The following is a 21543-nucleotide window of genomic DNA, read 5'->3' on the forward strand; positions in this document are numbered from 1 at the left end:
ATGTAACTCAGTCTTTTGAACACACTTCATTATTATTGTTCATTTATTCATTTGCTGGAAATTAGAACTGAATTTAGAAATAGTTTTGAAACAAATCTTTGCGCTTAACAAACTAAATTAATTATGTAGCCTAATGGATGTCTGTGCGAACAACACGTTTCCTTCTACGAAATAGAGAAAGTGAAAGTAAAGGCCAATTGGAGGTGGCTCTCATTCTCATGCCGCAGATGCTCTGTTTAACTGTTTTCTCGCTAGTGAAGGGTTCAGTTTTTCCACTTACAAAGTCCGCCATGTAAATAGCAAATGCACCATGGCACAACACAACTAGCTCTTAAAGGGAATGAGAGACGAGACTCTGATTGGTTTATTCTCAAAACACACCCATAACTCATTAAGTGAATAAGCTCAACCCTGTTAGACCATGCACCGCGGCGTAGAGCGTATTTTTCTGTCCTTAAAATAGCAAAAGTGGATTCAGACATGACCTTAATGCTTTTGCGCCTTGCGCTTCAGACTTTGCACCTAGATCATTAAAATAGAGCCCCTAGTTGGTGCGTTCCCAACGGGATATATAGCCCTTAGAAGGGCACTTTGGAGAGAAAACAAACATGGCCGTTTCTTTCTAAATCAAACTGCTCAAAACTGACCACATCGAAGGGCCATTTGGAATGAAGAATTTTCCAGGGTAGGACTGATGGACACTTAACACACCCATGATCTTTTGTACATAGAAGTATATTGTAATGTGTATAACAACAGCCTTAAGAAAAGTATATTGTGTTCTGCAAATATCTACGATGACTGAGGTCAAACGTACTGCAAGTTAGGAAAGCACATGAAAATAGGGAACTATTAACAAATTGAGAAAACATCTTCAGAAGTTTGACAACACACGTGCACACATATTCTCACAATAGACACAAATTTCAGAACTGAAAAGTGTCAGAGGACCCCAATAAATCACGTTCCAAAATTATGGTTCATTGTTGTTTGTATATTTTATTTAGATAATAATCTGACAGATCTGCACAATTAAGATTAAATGAACCAATGACTTTAAACAGGAAGCAGCCGGTGCATCACTTTCTGAGTCCACTGACACATTTCCTTTGTGGTCTGTATTTGCAGCACATTTCTCTATTTTCGTATGTTGTGAGAATTTACGCGTGTGTGTGTGTGTGAATTGTCAAAGCCAATTTGTTTGTGTTTTTCTATTTGAATGTGTGTGTGTGTTTATTTTTTTACTTAGCTCTCTTGACCATCGTAATTATCACCTAGTTCCTGGTTTTCCTGATTTAAATCTGTTTAATTACAGTTTTGCTTGTTCAGGATGAGAAAGACCATGTATGAAAACACACCACCCAAGCAACACCAGTAGCCCAGCAGAGCCATGCATGATTAATTACCGCGGTGGAAGGTTTAAATGCACCTTTCAACCTGAGATAGTCTGAAAAGGCCTTCAGGCCAGGTTCTCCGCATCTCAGTGGGGTGCTCTTCATTTTTATGCCGCCTGTAAACTAATTCAAACAAGACCCACTGCAGCCCGTATCCCTGATCACTCCTGTGAGAGAGAAAATAAGAGAGAGATTGAGTGAGTTGAGAAGCAGTTGGCACACATCATAACCGCGCGTGTGTGTGTGTGTGTGTGTGTGTGTGTGTGTGTGTGTGTGTGTGTGTGTGTGTAACATGTTGGCCTCGTTGTGCTTCAAACCTCTAACCCCAACTCGTGGACAATAACACAAGATCCTCATAACAAAATCAAGGCCCCTTTTGGGTTTTTTTGCTATTGGCATTTGATTTAACAAAACTGGTAATGGCCATTTCTTCAAGCTCTATGGAATTAAATTCATCCAATGCTGAAAAAAGAAAAATACAGCTAGAAAAACAGTTGACTAATCAAGAGCATTTCTTGTCCCCAGAAGTTATATTAGGTTTTGCTAAGCTGGGTGGGCTGTGTGGTTTTGGCTTTTGACAGGGTATTATATGGGCCGTTTCCACTGAGTGGTACAGTACGGTACGGTACAGGTTGGTACGGGTCACCTTTATCAGGCTTGCGTTTCGTGGTGTATGACAGAAAGTCTCAGTCAACGTCATTTTCGCTAGAGAAAAGGTCTACAGTAAAGCTGTATGGGTCATTAACATATCATATGAGAAGCTCTTCTCATAAAACAGATGCTTTTTACACATAAAAACTATAAATGTTCATTACTAACCTTTCTATGAACAGGATTTGATTATAACTCCAGATCAATGACAGTGCAAAATTGCCTACTGTAACGTCTGCAATTACTTTAAATAAATAAATAAATGCAGCATATATGAACACATACAGACCCTCCCATATGTTATCAATTACAGAAAACTACACACTGTATACATTTACTCCTTATTTCGGTTCAAAAACAACACGAAATATAGTCCACAGTCAGTGCAAACTTCTCATCTGTATCTTTAATCTTCACTAGTACATGTAACCTCTTGTTAGAGAGTAATTCCGTCATTCCCGAGTTCATGATAGTCCAAAAGGTGATGATAATAGTTAAACATGGCAGTTTGTTCACGTTTGCTGAAAAAATAATTTGCTCCTTTGTTTTTTCCGGCTTCTCCGTTTGTCAGTTTCTGAAGGGATCGGATTTCAAAAGCACGTCAATAATCAAGCGCACGTTATTATCATCAGCTCAAGAAGTTTATTTAAAATATAGATGGGCGGCGAGCGCAAGCAAGAAATCCAAACTGCTCGTGCTTTAGACTGGCTCGTAAAAAACTACTGGGCACAGGGTAGAATCTGCTGTTCTTCTTGGCTTTTTGTTTATCAAGATGACGACAAGGTTTGTTTGAGCTTGGGTCGACCATGGCTTGTTATTATATGTATATATTATTACGATGTAATCTCTCGGCTGTGTATTGCAAACATGTCGGTTTCTTTGTTTTCATTCTGGCTTGAGTGAATGACGTAACTCTGTAAACCAATAGCGTTCAACTGTGCATCTAGCTCCGCCTTTTGGTACCCTTGGTGCTCTTTGCAAAGGGTGATCAAAAAGTGGTACAGTACGGTTCGCTTTTAGGCAGAGATGTATAGTAACGAAGTAGAACTACTTCACTACTGTACTTAAGTACTAAAAGGCAGTATCTGTACTTTACTGGAGTATTGTTTTTTTCTCCTACTTCCACTTTTACTTAAGTATATATTTTTGATGAGTTTAATACTTTTACTCCGATAGATTTTTTATGAGCTGCATCGTTACTCGTTACTAGAGGTGTCAAAATGGTCGATATCGGTTCAGTAATAGATCATAACGGGTTATTACGTACTGACGTCATTTATCTCCTATGCGCGATGTCGCAATACTATGGCGAAGGACGGAGGCGCGAGGGCGAGTGAAGGCGGCACAGCACACGAGCCGCTATTTCACTACTACAGAGAAATGTTGTGAGACTCCATCTCTGCCTCTCTTACTTTGGACATTTGACCCGCTGGCATGTTTGTGAGGTAACTTTTCATCTCCTCTTGGCTGTTAAAGCGATACTTGTGGATCCAGACCTGGGCGTGTTTGAGGTGCAAGTTTTCTCCACTGTGTCTCATATAGATTACCTGTGATAACCGCGTATTATACATACATAGACTGGAACCGCGGCTGTTCTTCCCGCCATCAGTGAACAACGCTTTCATTTCTAAAGCCGATAGCAGCCCTTTCTGTTGAGAAGGTGAAGACAATAACTAATCAAAGGGGTGTAAGACCTCGCCTGTCAGCATTTAAAAAGCAGGCGGGAGAATATTTACATTAGTTTATTTGCTATAAATGCTCATGCTGTCTTCTGTGCATGAGTTTTGTTTGATACATTCAGAAAGAGTTTTTTCTTTGAGCGGGTCAAATTAAGGGTACAGTTCATATATATTACTGCTGTGTTAAAGGACACAATTGTATTACAAGTAACCATTTAACTGTCACACCAAGAAAAAACCAATATCATTTTTTTTATTTATTGCATTTCTTAACTCCTAATGTCGCTAGTTAACACAATCAATACATTTTCCCCCAACACATCCCATAATTTCTAAAATATCAGCCTCTACCAAATGGTTGAGATGTTGGTTTATGGTAAAAGTACCAGAATGAATAAATATACTATAAAAATCTGAAGTTTAAGACCAATTTAATTAAAACATAATCAAAATGAAACATTTTTGAATACTAAATCATAGCCATAAGCCATAAAATATTTCAGATTTTCATTTAACACAGTAATATACACGTTTTCTTTTTTTTACAATAAAATCAAAACTAAGTGAATTAGAACGTTCGTTTACAGCGTTTACAACCAGTAATTTGTGCTCCGAAAATGGGTTTCAATAGCGTTTTGAGTGGATTATGGACTGTTTTTGTGACACACAACTTTGAAAAGTTTGTTCTTTTTTAACTTTGTTAAAGCTGTTATAATCTGTCAGATCTGTGGTTCAAGCGTGAGAGAAAAACAGTATTGTAAGTCATGTTTCTTTTCGTTCTGCTTAATGACGTGCCCCCCAAAAATAGATTTAAAATAAACAAAACAATGATGTCTTTTGACTGCATTCTTTAATAACTACATTACACAATACTTGTACTTTTACTTTCAGTACTTGAGTAGTAAATTTTGAAATAAACTACTTGCAATACTTAAGTACAAAAAATGTTGAATACTTTAGTACTTCCACTTAAGTATGGTGCTTAAAGAGCACTTTTACTTCTACTCAAGTCACTTTTTGATAGAGTACTTGTACTTTTACTTAAGTCTGGGTCTCTAGTACTTTATACATCTCTGCTTTTAGGTACCTTTTGACAGTGGAAACGGCCATAAAAGTGTACCGAACTGTACCATACCGTACCGTACCACCCAGTGGAAATGGGCCATTAGACTGTGTATTATTTATTATTCAGTGTATATCAATACAAAAAGACACAAACAATATTGCTTTAATTTATTTCCTCTGTGTTTTTAACCTTTGGAATGGTACCTTTTTCATCTTTCATGTCAAATTCATTCATTCAATTTGCTGAGTAAAACATTTGCCAGAATAGTTGGCGGTTCATTCTGCTGTGGAAACGCCTAATAAATAAAGGAACTAAGCCGGAGGAAAATTAATGAATGAATAATGTAAAAAATCTAGTTGAAACCTCTTTAACTTCTTGAAATAAGTTAAAGTGACATAAAAACATGTGTTGTCTTGACTTTTTGTCATATAATTTTTATATAAAATATAAGTTTTTACAAGCATTAGCAAGCTGTTTATCTAATATTCAGATTCACAGTGTTTTGTAGGTGTGTTTTTTTCTGTAGCAAGATTCACAAGAGTAAGAAAAAATGCTTGCTTCATAAAGCGAGGCAATGCCAATCTGCTGTCATGCCAAAGAGGACAAACAGAGCCCCTGTGGGATTCCTGTAACAACAGCAGTACATCACCGCTCCAATTAGCCCTATTACATGCTCAATTAAGCTGTTCACATGCATCATCTGTGCCAAATATCTGTCAACACACGTGCACGGATTTAAAAAAAAGCGCATGATGACTTTTAAAACATTGCATTAGTACACATTATGACAGGATTCTGTATGGGAAAATTTATGGTCGTGTCAACGAAGCTCTTCTGGGACAATAAAAAGGTTCAGAACTCTGCTTTGTTTTGCCTGTAGGCAACAATACAGGTCTTTGATATAAGTGTACAATAATCCAGATTTTGAAAAATAAGATTGATAAGCATTTAACATGCACCCTAGGATATGATGCGCTCTCGGATAGATCAATATATCAGCTTTCCATTTGCATTCTGCACACAAAAAAAAATCCGTCTTTCCCCTGATTTGCATAGGCGCACACATTGCTCACTCTTATGATGGAAAAAGTGACATATTCTTAATTCAAGAAGCCTCCCCCGATCTGCTAATATGTCATGGTGGATTCCCAGGGACCCAAACGAGACAGAATGAATCTGAGCGGAGATGTGGCCTCTGGGTTTCCCCTCCTTCCCATTCTCTTTACTTCCCACTCGGCTGTGGGTTTTTATTAATTTTATTTAATTATCCTAAAAAGCTCTTTTTACGCCGCTCCGCTCCCCCCAGTATGAGCTATGTAATTTAATAAAGCTCCATTAAAGGGAGAATTTGATTAAAAAATTAAGCTGCCAGGATCACCCCTTTCCCCCCCTCCCAACTTCGGATGAGATCCAATAATTCACATTATGAATATGTCGAGCAGAAATTATCACCGCAGGACAAATTAATACATTTCACGGGACCTCCGCGATGACACGTGTCCCCACGCGGAGGAGACGGATGTATAGAAAGTTAAAGAAAGGGAAAATGAAGTGTAAACTTCTCCCTTTATCTCAGGTGTTCCGCCTTTTTTCCGCTCTTGTCTTTCCCATCATGCTCCCTGTTCAGATCTCTTCTCATAATTCCCCATTTTCCACTAGCAGACGACTGACTGAGACTGAATCAAATAACTCAAATGTGAGTCTCTCTGCTACGTATGACGACACTGCCCTGCAATTTCACAAGGACTCAAGCAAAGTCCATACTGCCACTTTTTCTGGCTTTCATAAAAGCATTCGTCTTGCCTAATTGTTCACAGTGTAGCCACCAAACTAAAATCTAACATATTAGCTACTGTCATTTGAATGTAATTTTTAATGTAATTTATCGCCACAACTGAATGAACCGCCAACTATTCCAGCATATGTTTTATCCAGCGAATACCCTTTTCAACTTAGTCCCTTATTAATCAGGCGTCACCACAGCGGAATGAACTGGCAATTATTCCAGCAAATGTTTTCCGCATCATTAATTATAATTTCTATTATAATTAATTTTCCTTCGGCTTAGTTCCTTATTTATCAGGGGTCGTCACAACTGAATGAACCGCCAACTATTCCAGCATATGTTTTATCCAGCGGATGCCCTTCCAGCTGCAACCCAGTACTGGGAAACACCCATACACTTTCGCACTCATACACTACAGCCAATTTAGTTTAGTCAATTCAACTATAGCACAGTGGTTTGGCGAGGGGGGTGGGCTTTGGGGGCTTAAACCTCTGATGTATTGTCAAAACCCCATGAAATATTAATTAATTCATTCATTTTTTTTTCGGCTTAGTCCCTTATTAATCAGGGGTCACCACAGCGGAATGAACCGCCAATTACTCTAGCAAATGTTTTCTGCATTATTAATTATAATTTCCAATATAATTAATTTTTCTTCGGCTTAGTTCCTTATTTATCAGGGGTCGTCACAACTGAATGAACCGCCAACTATTCCAGCATATGTTTTATCCAGCGGATGCCCTTCCAGCTGCAACCCAGTACTGAGAAACACCCATACACTCTCGCACTCATACACTACAGCCAATTTAGTTTAGTCAATTCAACTATAGCACAGTGGTTTGGTGAGGGGGGTGGGCTTTGGGGGCTTAAACCTCTGATGTATTGTCAAAACCCCATGAAATATTAACTAATTCATTCATTTTTTTTCAGCTTAGTCCCTTATTAATCAGGGGTCACCACAGCGGAATGAACCGCCAATTACTCTAGCAAATGTTTTCTGCATTATTAATTATAATTTCCAATATAATTAATTTTTCTTCGGCTTAGTTCCTTATTTATCAGGGGTCGTCACAACTGAATGAACCGCCAACTATTCCAGCATATGTTTTATCCAGCGGATGCCCTTCCAGCTGCAACCCAGTACTGAGAAACACCCATACACTCTCGCACTCATACACTACAGCCAATTTAGTTTAGTCAATTCAACTATAGCACAGTGGTTTGGCGAGGGGGGTGGGCTTTGGGGGCTTAAACCTCTGATGTATTGTCAAAACCCCATGAAATATTAATTAATTCATTCATTTTTTTTCGGCTTAGTCCCTTATTAATCAGGGGTCACCACAGCGGAATGAACCGCCAATTACTCTAGCAAATGTTTTCTGCATTATTAATTATAATTTCCAATATAATTAATTTTTCTTCGGCTTAGTTCCTTATTTATCAGGGGTCGTCACAACTGAATGAACCGCCAACTATTCCAGCATATGTTTTATCCAGCGGATGCCCTTCCAGCTGCAACCCAGTACTGAGAAACACCCATACACTCTCGCACTCATACACTACAGCCAATTTAGTTTAGTCAATTCAACTTTAGCACAGTGGTTTGGTGAGGGGGGTGGGCTTTGGGGGCTTAAACCTCTGATGTATTGTCAAAACCCCATGAAATATTAATTCATTCATTTTTTTTTCGGCTTAAATCAGGGGTCAGCACAGCGGAATGAACCGGCAATTATTCCAGCAAATGTTTTCCGCATTATTAATTATAATTTCCAATATAATTAACTTTCCTTCGGCTTAGTTCCTTATTTATCAGGGGTCGTCACAACTGAATGAACCACCAACTATTCCAGCATATGTTTTATCCAGCGGATACCCTTCCAGCTGCAACCCAGTACTGAGAAACACCCATACACTTTCGCACTCATACACTACAGCCAATTTAGTTTAGTCAATTCAACTATAGCACAGTGGTTTGGTGAGGGGGGTGGGCTTTGGGGGCTTAAACCCCTAATGTATTGTCAAAACCCCATGAAATATTCATTCATTCATTCATTTTTTTTCGGCTTAGTCCCTTATTAATCAGGGGTCACCACAGCGGAATGAACCGCCAATTATTCCAGCATATGTTTTCCGCAGCGGATGTCCTTCCAGCTGCAACCCAGTACTGAGAAACACCCATACACTCTCGCACTCATACACTACGGCTAATTTAGTTCACTCAATTTATCTATAGCGCAGTGGTGTGGCGAGGGGGGGGGGGGCGCACTTTGGGGGCTTAAGCCCCTGATGTATAGCCCCTGATGGAATATTTTGCACTTAAAAAATAGGTTGTATAACATTTATTTTGTTATCCAAGTACTTAAAATGATCACATACATCACGCGCATTCCACTTAAAGCAGCTTTTGTGTCAGGTATTTAAATAGTCAGATGTTCAGCAGTACCTGTTTCTACTGGCAGGTGGGAGTGGGACTGTTGTCACAGTGTTAAACAAAATCCCTCCACTTTCGTCATTCATTCATTCATTATTTTGAGGAGCTGAAGCTGATGAGGTAATAATACAACTGTTTCGCGAAACTGAATAGTTCTAACTATTAACTATCTAACTATATCTAACTACTGATGAAGCTTTATATTTGTTTTCACAGTATAAAATGTGTTTAGTTTTGGTGAAATAACCAAACCATATCATATCAATGCAAATTCATGAATTAGCCCCTTATCCTTTTTGACCCTAGCAACGCCTCTGCTGTAGTAGTGCATTTGTTTGGACTATGGGGGAAACCGGAGCACTTGGAGGAAAGCAACGCCAACATGGTGAGAACATGCAAACTCTACACAGAAATGCCAACTGACCCAGCCAGGACTCGAACCAGTGACCTTCTTGTTGTGAGGTGGCAGTCCTAACCACTGAGCCACCGTGTCGCCCCATATGATAGTTTTTGTTTTAATTATTACAATTATATTTAAAACAAAACATTTTAAAATGTTCTCTAAGATGATTAGCGTAACCTCTTTGAACAATAATTACAATATTCATATTTATTTATAGTTTACAAAACCAGCAAGCTGACTGCATGTTAAATTGTCATGGCAACCAACTACAATGCATATTACAGGAAACGCTCCATTAAAAGAGTGGGAAATACTGAAGTATGAGATCATCTGTACTAAAAATGATCAGACTTTAGCTTTAGTTCTCACTAATTGGTTAGTTAACACCTTCATTAGTTGGAGCTGAGTTTGATTAGGGTTGGAGCAAAACTGCGCAGAGCTGCGGCCCTCCAGGAATCCAGTTTGAGACCTAAGAACTAGATATTCAAGCTTGAAGGCTAACTTTATGGTGGCTTAAGAAAGCCTGTTGGAAGTAATTTGTTAAGTTTGAAAAGGTATGGAAAGATGGATAGATTGATAATGACTTAGCTTGTTAGCATGAATTAGTGTGTTATTAGCATATTTACAGTATGAATTAGCATGTCTAGTGTGATTAGCAGGTTGTTAGCATACTGTAACTGTAGCATGAATTAACATTTTGCTTGGATCTTAGTATGAATTAGCATGTTGTTAGACTGTCAAGTATTAATTAGCATGTTAGCATGTTTTTGTATGAATTACCATGTTGCTAGCATGTTTCAAGTATAAATTAGCATGTTGTTAGCATGATTTTGTTATTAATTAGCATGTTGTTAGCATCTTTCTGGTATGATTTAGCATGTTGTTAGCAACAGGTATTTTGCTGACAAGCTTTCTAAAATCTAGTCATACATCGAACTACAGCAACAGCAAATACATATTATTTTTACCTGTTCATTTTGTTCTCTGGTGCAAATGTTGGTACATTCTTAAAAATAACATTCTTAATACATTCATTAAAATGCAACCCAGGCTCATTTTGATTATGTACCGCTATATACATTTCTGGAGAGAGCCAAATATCCACCAGAAGCCGCTGTGTACGCTTTTTGAGATCTCAAATTTCTCTCGCAAGTAGCATCCGTGTATGCTCTTCTCACATAAATCCACTAGAGGCCGCTGTTGACTGACTTACTAACTGACTGAATGACTGACTGACTGACAAATCACCTGGCTCACCCTCCTCCTTCCCTAAACCCAACCAATAGTGTTTTCAAAAGCACCGATTGCTCCAGCGTCCACCCACTTCCCTAAGCCCAACCGACAGTGTTTTTAAAAGCAATCCAGACAAAGACAAGCCCTTACCTAATTTGACCACATTTTCAGATTTTACCACATTCTCACCCTGTTATTTACTTATTTATTTTATTTTTTGGCTTCTGTTTTTGTCTTACCTGCTTTCTGGATCCGCTCTTCGCCGGACTCGAACCCCAACATCGATGTCAACCACTCTAAATATATTAAAAAAAGTCTTAAATATGCTGACAAACGTGGCAAGCTACTGGAAAAACTGGTAACAGTGGAAAAGCCACACGAAGGTAAGCGGTCAGCTGGTAAGTGAGAAAAGGAACATCATCATACCACCCCATAGCGTTCATTTTAAAGACGAAATGCAGCCAGACGTACCTCTATAATCTGCGATCTCCAGAAATGAATATAGGGCTACGTTTTCAGAATGAGCCTATGTTGTTATTGTTTTAACTTGTTACTAAGATTGTGACAAGTAATAATATTAAAAATATATATTAGTAATGCTTTATATCACTGTGTTACAGCAAAATGTACTACTGTACTATAACCACATTACTTAAGGTAATGTGTTACTCCCAGCTCTGGAAGCGTCCCTTTGAAATCCCATCTGCGCAGCCAGAATAAGTACACTGTATTTACGCAAAAAGACTCACAGATAAAGAAAATGTGCAAGCTGTCAATTGCCATCGCTCACAGTTGAGACATTTTAAAGCAGGAAAATAAGGGGTGAGCTTAAAGCTAAATGGCATTTTGGCGTTGTAGTTTTGCAGGAGAAACATAATCTGCGCAATTAATGCCTGAAAATTATAGCCTGGACCTAGCAGTGGTTTGAAGCATAAGTTATTGATTTTGAAATGAAAACCTGCACTCTTCAAGGTTAAATCCAGTCTCCCCTCATTACGCCTCTGTCCTTGAGAGGACCCACATTAGGGGCCGCAGCAAGACGGAGAGAGGGGCTGCTTTAATGAAGGTGAATTTAATGGGATTTAATGTAGCTGGGGGCAATGGAGCAGCAGAGATAGGGTTTTAACAAAGAGCCGGGGAGCAGGGGTACAGCCCAGAGAGCAGCCATTTTCCATTCTTTTTATTTATTTCGCCATTCAGCCAGATGGGATGAAAGCACACCATGTCTTACTTGTAAGTGGGTCCCGCGAATCAGCACTTACTCTTTGCTCTGGAGTCAAGCCGGCAAAAAAAGACCCCGGCTTTTCCACCCCTGTCATCTACACAGCCTATTGTACAGACCAATATAACATGATATGGTTTCTTTAAAAAAAAGCATCCTAGTCTGTTCTAACCCCTTCAACCCGAGCCGAGGACGACGGGATGTAACACGCAGAGGCGTCCAAGTATCCAACGATACATTCCAAAATTCTTCCCCAAGAATGCATTTAAATGATTTACGAGGCACTGATGTGAAAGACACACTCATTTTGCAAAGGCTCAGCACGTCTTGGCTCCATCAGAGCTGTGGAATAATTGTTTTTATTGTACGACCAGGTTTCATTTTCATTCCATTCGATCCATTGTCTGCTGCATAGCAGAACCACTGTGTTCTTTCTTTCTTTCTTTCTTTCTTTCTTTCTCTTTTTGACTACAGCAGACAGAATTGTCAATCCTAACAGAATCTTTGACCAGGGGTTGTCCCTGTATTATTTTATTATCATTCATTCATTCATTCATTCATTCATTTTTCTTCGGCTTAGTTCCTTGTTTATCAGGGGTTGCCACAATGTAATGAACCGCCAACTATTCTGGCATAGGTTTTACGCAGCGAATGCCCTTCCAGCCGCAACCCAATACCGGGAAACACCCATACACTTATTCACACACACTCATACACTATGGCCAATTTAGTTCATCCAATTCACCTATAGTGCATGTCTTTGGACTGTGGGGGAAACCGGAGCACCCGGAGGAAACCCACACCAACACGAAGAGAACGTGCAAACTCCACACAGCCAGGACTCGAACCAGCGACCTTCTTGCTGTGAGGCGACAGCCACTGTGCTGCCTACAGTATACTATCATTGATACAACTCCAATTTGGATCAAATATGTATGTATGGTTCAATCTTTTCTTTATTTTATGTTGGGGTTGTCCACATTTGACCTAAATTTTGGTTGAAACAACCTGGCAATTAGTTTTTTTTTAAATAGTGGATACTGTTATAGTTTGTTTTATTTTAATTGTAAATCAATTTATTTTGATGCGTTCATTTTCTAATACTGTTAATATAGTTTCCATTCGTTTACTTAAAGGGGCAGTTTGTAAGTTTGACACCCACTGGCTAAACTAGGTATTTAATTAATGGACCAAAGCAAACGCATGCGCAGGTTGCCAGATTGAGGACCAAAAGGAGAGAGTCTGACTGTCGAGCCTAAAGGCTGATTTAAATCGTGTTCTAAATAAAAGCAACGGCAATGGAAGAAATTTTTTTTTATATTAAAAGGAGTTTTTGTTCTAACCAACACCTCGAATTTTATATTTTAGAAACGGCTTGTTTCTACCTGAACAACAGAAAACTGACAATGATCACCTCAGGTACACCTCATGTGCTTTATTCAGTGTTAAATGCTAGCATTGAAGTTTGAATGCCATTTTCCATGACATTTATTGCCATACTACTGAAAGCAGCAGCAGATAGTTCACCTCAGATCTTGAAAATAAAATAAACTGTTTGAAATTGAACTTTAGAACTGAGAACTTTAAAACTGACACTGATAAGCCAACACATATCAGTGATTCAGCATCTACATTTAATAATGTTCAAGAGGGTTAATATGTATTAATTAGATTATGAACCTTACCATTTCGTGAGTGAGTGCATATTCTGTGCTTCTGAATGGCTGTGTTTAAATTTCTGTCGTGCTTCATCTGGTGCAAACAGCCAAATTGCGCATCACTGCAAATCTCGTCATGTAGCGTGTTGTTAGGACACGCGGTTACAATGTAACCTGCTAACCTAATGTTTACACTTGTAATATTTATATTATTTGCTAGTTAATAACCACCTCATGTGGCACTCTGAATCTGCGTCTCATTTCGAAGTCTGCTGTCCACCGGAGGTCACATTTCTGTCATGAGCGCATGCTTTGAGAGCCTTCTTGAATGAATGAATGAATGAATGAATGAATGAATGAATGAATGAATGAATGAATGAATGAATGAAATACACTGTTTTCCATCATGGCAACCCAAGGTGCTGAAATATAATTGGCTAAACTGGCATTGGCGAGTTAAAAGAACCAAAACAAAGACGCAGAAAACACATTTTCCAAGCAGAATATCTGACTGATATCTGAGAGGGGTCTCGGTGCAGATGCAGTCTGAGCTGCATGCGATGCTTTTGAATAGGCTCACCTAACCCCACCCCTAACCCTACCCGTCACAGTGACATCACTAGCTCCATTGAGTGCATTGTGTCTGACATTGCATATCTCAGAGATGCAATCTCAGCTTGCATCATAAAGGCTGCATCCAGATTAACTAGGTTAATTAGGTTAACTTTAATGTAATTTAGCAAGTCATTGTATAACAATAATTTGTTCTGTAGCCAATCAAAAAAAAATACATTGCTTAAGGGGACTAATAAAATTAAAAACTGCTTTTATTCCAGCCGAAAAAAAAAACAAATAAGACTTTCTCCAGAAGAAAATATATTGGAAATACTTGAATCTACTAAACAAATGTGTCTTTCTAAATTCTATTTCAAGTAATGTCAATATTGCTTGTGCTTTTAGTTAACGATAACCCTAGGTTACGCCCCCGCCTCCATCTTCCCTACTCAAAACAGACCCTAGACAAGCAGAGATTCAAGAAGTTGTCAACTTCCAATCCTGCTTCCATTATTAATTGCGTGGAGCTTTGCATAACAACTGTTGAGGCCCCATCGGATGAGTCAAGCTGCACACTATGGAGCTGAGGTCACATCGCTCTCCGCCGTGCCCTCCGCTTCTCATGTGCCTAATGAAAACAATGTGTGCGCTCTGCAAATAACATTAAACAGCCCGCGCTCCTACAGTAATGCCCCATAAATATGCCCAAATCTTGAAAAGCAAAAATAATTACTTTCATACCTTGTTCTGAGGCCATTGCGCAGATTCATTTCTCTCCTCAAGCCCCGAGACGCCACACACTTTTCTTTTTCTAGCCTCGCAAATCAGCGAATGCAGAGTTGGGATGCCTTAAAGAGCACAAACAACACATTAATTAGAACTGTCAGCACAATGAAATTGGCTTTTCTCTGTAAAGTTTCATAATATGGGCTCACCATTACGCATCACTTGTGTTTTACCCCTGCCTGGCAGACGGTCTAGTCTAGAAATGAATTACAGTTCATCTTCGACTTACTTTACTCACTTTCCCTTTGAGAAAAAGAACGAAAAAACGCGATGAGTTCACCCAACGTGCCTAATGTTGAGTAAGACCTCTCTGTATTTTAATCAGCAGAACACACAGTTGATGCATCGCTTCATGCACGTTCTATGAGTCTCAAAGGGGCCGCTCAAAACTTTAAGAAGAAAACGAGTACTCTGTTGCTAAGAGGTCAAACTGGGGCTATATAATTAAAGACATACACCTAGCTCAGTGGTGGGTACGTGAGAGGCATAATTAATGTACAGGCCCGTGCTTCCAGCTCACTGATCCTCTGCCAAGTTCAGCATGTGTAGACATGATGCTCTAGCCAAGGGCACTGGCGTAATGATGGACGGGGCAAAGACATCCTCCGAAACTCACCTTGCCCTTTAAACATTTGCAGAAATCCACACGATGGGGAAACCCGAGTGTCAAAGGTCAGCAGGCATCACAAATGTGAATAGAGTAGGAATGGGATTCAAGCATGTGAACAATTCAGAACTTTTTTCTTTACTCTTAAATATAAAATCAGTGGTTCTAGGAACCTTTGAAGAGCAGGTCATGAGGTAGATGGATGGATGGATAGACAGATAGACAGACTAATAGACAGACAGACAGACAGACGGATAGATAGATAGATAGATAGATAGATAGATAGATAGATAGATAGATAGATAGATAGATAGATAGATAGATAGATAGATAGATAGATAGATAGATAGATAGATAGATAGATAGATAGATAGATCGTGTTAGAATGAATTACTATGTTGCTAGCATGTTTCTAGTGTGAATCAGCATGTTGTTAGCATAACTGGCATTTTACTAGCATCTTAGTATGAATTAGCATGTTGCTAGAATGTTTAGATTATATTATGCTAGCATGATTTTAGTATAAATTAGCATGTTGTTAGCATATTTAAGTATGATTCAGCATGTTGATAGCAACCGCAACAAAATTTTAAAGTGTCCTAAAAAATTGTGCTTAAATCTCCTACAATAGGCATCTAAGGTCGGAAAACAAGACTATATTTTGCTTGGCTAGAAAATGCTTCTTGATTTAAGGATATTTTGGACTAAAAAATAAACTTTTTTTAAACTTTGATTAAAAACTCTTTAATCAATACTTAATCACTTAATTCCCCACCAACAATTCTATAATTCTGAGTGTGCTCCACACAGGTGAGTGGGCTTTACAAACCACCTGTAGGACACTTTCTTTTCCTCTCAATATGCTCCAGACACCTTCTTATAAGCGCACCTTATAAGCACCTTCCCCATACTTTTTCGAAAACATTGTGCAATTTTAAGCATGCTTCATACAGCTAAGTGGGCTTTACAAACCACCTGCAGGATACATTTTATCTCCTCATGCATCATAATGATGTTCCAAGATTTCCATGTTCAAATATAAACACATGTTGAGATTTTCCATCTATGCATACTGTATAAAATACTAACAGTTTCACTACATTTTCAGCCTGTTGTTCATTTATTTTAGATTTTTTGCTTTTGTTTTTCCTGAATTCTGAAACTGTTCTTCATTAAACTCAAACCCTGTCATCGCGGATGACTACGCTCCGTGTCTCAAGTCCGCCGACGTATGCGGCTAGCTAATGGGCAAACTGGTAAGACTGGAAAAGCCATATGTACCTCTGGCTACATAATCCGCGCTCTCCAGAAATGTAGACATGGGTACATATCCACAATGAGCCTGTGTTGTTTTCATTGCAAAGATTCTTTATAGTGGAAAATATGTTCTTCAGATTATTAAAAGTTTCTTTACATGGAATAAAACTTTTAAGAACTGTTCACTGAAGACTACAATCAATGAAAAATATTTCACTGTGATAGTGTAAATGTTATGGGTTTATAAGAACTGATCTTCATCATTCACCTCATTTATTTTTACTTAGTAGTTTATTTATTTGGTTTTCTGACTATTGTATATCAAAGGTTTTAGTTGTGGTGTACATCAAGGGATAGGTTTGTAGAGAGATACTGCCCAGCAGGCACAAAACATCATAATACATTAGATTTAGGTTGTGATGTCGCGTGACCAAAATCCTAAATGTCTAGCCAGCGTCTAAGGACAACGTTATTTTGATGTCCAGTAATGACTTCAAATGACGTTGATATTTGGTTGATTTTAAGTTGTGTTGGAAAGTGACCAAAATCCAACGTTGAGCCAACATCTTAAACCATCATATTGGTGTCAAATACTGAAATTTATTCATCAGGTATGGCAACCAAAATCCAATGTCTGATAGACGTCATATTGGTAACGTCCACACAACGTCAAGCTGTAACATCATTAGACGTTGATATCTGGTTGTTTTTAGGTTGCATTAGAAAGTGAACAAAATCCAATGTTGGTCTAACGTTGGGTTTTGACGTCAACCTAATTTTCATTTCCACCCAAAATGTTCCCATGACGTTGGGGTACAACATCAATCTGACATCATGTTGATACCCTGTGCCTGCTGAGTGTATTCAATTCTAGAATTTGCTTTAAAAATCAATATAAATATTAATGACTAAGAACTGTTTGCTGAAAAGAACCAAAAAAATGGTTCTTCCTGTGGCATTAGTACAAAAAAAGCAACTTTTAGAAGAATATTTGACTGCAAAATACATATTAGAGTTTGTTTCTTGCATAAAACACGCATTTCAACTTCTACTTTTGGCTCGTTTCCACTGACTGGTACGGTACGGTACGGTTTGGTACGGGTCACCTTTATCAGGCTTGCGTTTCCACTAACAAGGGTACCCTTTTGGTGGGCGTGGTGTATGACAGAAAGTCTCAGTCAACGTCATTCTAGCTTGAGGAAATGTCTACAATTAAGCTGTACGGGTCACTTACATATCATATGAAAAGCACTTCTCACAACACAGATGCTTTACACACATAAATACTTGTGTAGAAATGTTTATTACTAACTTTTCAATGAACATGAGTTGATTATAACTGCAGATCAATGACAGTGCGAAACAGCCTACTGTAACGTCTGTAATTATATTAAATAACTAAATAAATGAACATATATAAACACATACAGCCCCTTACAGTCTCCGATATGTTCCCAACTACAGAAGAACTACACACAGCAGACATTTCGTCGGTACTTAGGTTCAAAACAACACAAAATATACCTCACAGTCAGTGAAAACCTCTTATCTGTGTAATCTTCAGCAGCACATGTAGCCTCTGTTAGAGAGTAATTCTGTCATTCCCAGTTCATATTAGTCCAAAAGGTGAGGATAATAAGTTAGTTATTAAACATGGTATTTTGTTCATGTTTGCTGAAAAATAATGTGCTCCTATTTTTCTGGCTTCTCCTTTGTTTCTTGACGCTTCACTCTCGCGTTTGTCAATGTCTGACAGGATCGGGTTTCAAAAGCATGGCAATAATCAAGCGCAGCTTATTATCATCAGCTCAAGAAGTTTGTTATTTCAGATATTATGTTAGACGCGCGCGAGCGCTAGCAAGAAAGCGAAACCGCTCGCGCCTCAGACTGGCTCGTAAAAAACTACGGGGCACAGGTTTGTTTGAGCCCAGATCGACCATGGCTCGTTATTTTATGTATTTAAAATTCCGCTTTAATCTCTCGCTGTGTATTTCAAACATGGCGGGCTTTTTGTTTTCATTCTGGCTTGTTGCGTAAGCAAATGACGTATCTCTGTAAACCAATAGCGTTCAGCTGCGCGTGTGGCTCCGCCTTTTGGTACCCTTTCTCGTGTTTGGTACCCTTTCGAAAGGGTGCCGAAAAAGTGGTACGGTACGGTTTGGTTCCAGTGGAACTCAGTGGAAACAGGCCATTTAACTTTCTAACCAAAACAATTAAAGGATTTTTACTTAAACCACACTGTTGCACAAAACAAAAACAAGTAGAGAAAAGATATAATTCTGCCTAGTCGAACATACACATTAAGAAAAAGGAAAAGAAACCTTTTTCGTTAAATGGAAGTACTTTTGAACCCAAGCCTCCCTCCGACAGACCCGAGTCGCCCCTTCCAAAAGCAAAATCAACATTAATTGGAAAGAAATTAGGAAACCCTGTCAAAGCCAGTTAATATTTTATTCCTACTAAACGACAGTGATCACAATAAAACAAGCTGCATTGTTCGCACATCTGCATTTTCCATTTAATCCTTGACTTTCATTGGAGCTGTCTGTAATCCCTCAAACATGACTAATGGGAAACATTAAGTACAAGTTCGGGAACAAGTGGTTTTAATTAAAAGCCGCTTCGTAGAGGCCTTGAGTTTTTCTTTTTTATATATATGTAATTCTTCAGAGGGGCCAGCATGTGTTTTTCCTTTTATTAGCAGTTATGGACATAAGTCCGCACAAGGTGTTGCACATTTTCTGCAGAAACTTAAAAGCCAAGCATTGCTATCGAAACCACATTTCTCTTACACAATGGCTTTCAAGTTCTGGAGAGCGACTAAATAGTAAGGAATGACTGAAGGGGAAGCTGATGTAAATGATGGTGTAAATGGAAGGAAGATGGAGATAAGTTCAAATAGCCATATTTAGAAAATACAACATCTAGTGGGCGAAAAAAAAAAAACTAAATAAATGGTTAAAACATGCTGAGTGGTACATGCACACACACACACAAAAAAAGTCTCTTTTACCGCTTCCGACAGAGGAAATAGTTAGGGATCTCCGCTGGAATCTTCATGGGAAACATTCATGACCTTGTGCTGACAGCAGTTTGTTCCACCCACGTGTAGTGAACTCAAGTTTATAAGAGTTAATGAACACTACTGCCATACTGATTTCCAGTATGAGTGTGTGACACTTTGACCCCACGTTTTAAAAGCACGGTAGTCTGCTGCATATGGGTGTAATCACACAAGCAGATCCATTCAGATCATGGCCTGAATACGGCATGTCGTGGCCTTGAAATCCCACAGATTGCATATGAAAGAGTTCTGTCTTTAGCTCGAATCTCTGGAGACTTTGTTTGAATGAACTGGCTTTGGCTGTGAAACTATTTTATGTTAAGAACCGCATTGTGTTTTGTGTGATGTTCACGATAGATTCTCTGATTTAATTCTGTGTTCTCGTAAACGGTAATGAACTTCAGTAATATAATTAAAGTCAGTGTGGAACTGCTTAGACTTTGGGCCCTATCATACACCCAGTGCAATAAGGCACAAGACGCGTAAGTTTGGTAATGATTTAGTAACAATCTTTTATTTTGAAAAATGACTGTATCGGTGACATCTCGGTCACTTGAGCGCCCAAATCTAACCTACAAGCAGCAAAATGAGTAAGAAACAGACGTCTTTGGAAAGTTTCTTTGCTAAGGGTAAAAGGCCCAGTGAAGGACTCGCGAACTGCCAAGGAATAGATCTCCAACCCATTTGTCAACAAATCTGGTGAATCCACCATGTCTGTGCAAGAAGATGAACTGCTGGAGATCGGAAATGACGGCAGCCTTTTAGGGGCTGTTTGCATATCGCTTTTCTAAAGTTCGCACAAGTACGTTATTTCCAATAGAGGTGCGCGCATTTACAGACGCACCCAGTTGAATGAATGCCGTGAGCGCACCGCGAGTCACATAACAAGAACTGACCGATCAGCTTCATACTTTGTATGGAATATATACATTTCGGTAGACTAATTATCTCAGACAAACACAGAACTCTCAAACACTGCAGTGCTTTGTAATTTTCCCCATAAATTAAACTTGTATCAGAGTTACAGCAATGTTTTGTCAGCTTGTCATCCTCTGAGAAAACGGTTGTTCGGTTAACCGGTCCGCGGTGATAAAAAGGTTGGGGACCTTGGCTAATGAATGTCTACAGTGGAGTGCGTTTCCACCGTTTCCTAATCCACGAAAGTAAACAGTAAAAGTAAAGAGAAAGTAAAGAGAGTGAGTTTGGTCACACTTTATTTTGATAGTCCGTTTGTTGAATTTAAGTTACTTTGCATCTACATGCCAACTAATTCATATTAGATTATAAGTAAAGTGTTAGGTTGGGGTTTGGGTTAGTGTAAGTTGACATGTACTTGCAAAGTTTATTATAGTCAGTTAAATGTCTCTTGTAGGAGCAGTATCAACAGATAATAAGCAGACAGTCTACTAATACTAAAATGGACCATCAAAATAAAGTGTTAACAACTTTTTTCCCACTAGTGAAGCATTCTTACAAAGTCTGCCATGGAAATAGTAAATGCGCATTGGTGTGACGCTTCTGACTCTTAAAGGGAATGAGAGATGAGACTTTAATTAGATTAATGCACATTATACTCAAAACACACCCATAACTTATTAAGAGAATAAGCACAACACTGTTAGACCATGCACCAGATCTTATTTTTCCATCCTTAAAATAGCAAAAGTGGATTCGGACACGCCCTTAACGCTTTAGATGTTGTGCTTGATGTTAAAATAGGGCCATTTTCGTTCAGTATGTTGATGTACTTA

At 38.7% G+C, this 21543-nt stretch overlaps 1 long non-coding RNA gene across 1 annotated transcript; it reads right to left on the reverse strand.

The window, feature by feature from the left end:
- Positions 1 to 979: 979 nt before the first annotated feature.
- On the reverse strand, positions 980 to 15212 carry LOC130233003 (uncharacterized). Its single transcript, XR_008838162.1, has 3 exons — positions 15014 to 15212; positions 14820 to 14926; positions 980 to 1561 (listed from the first exon to the last, which is right to left on the reverse strand). It is a non-coding gene; the product is annotated as an uncharacterized LOC130233003 (long non-coding RNA).
- Between the last annotated feature and the right edge of the window lie 6331 nt (positions 15213 to 21543).

This window comes from Danio aesculapii, chromosome 7 (genome assembly GCF_903798145.1).
Source record: "Danio aesculapii chromosome 7, fDanAes4.1, whole genome shotgun sequence".
Taxonomy (NCBI): Eukaryota; Metazoa; Chordata; class Actinopteri; order Cypriniformes; family Danionidae; genus Danio; species Danio aesculapii.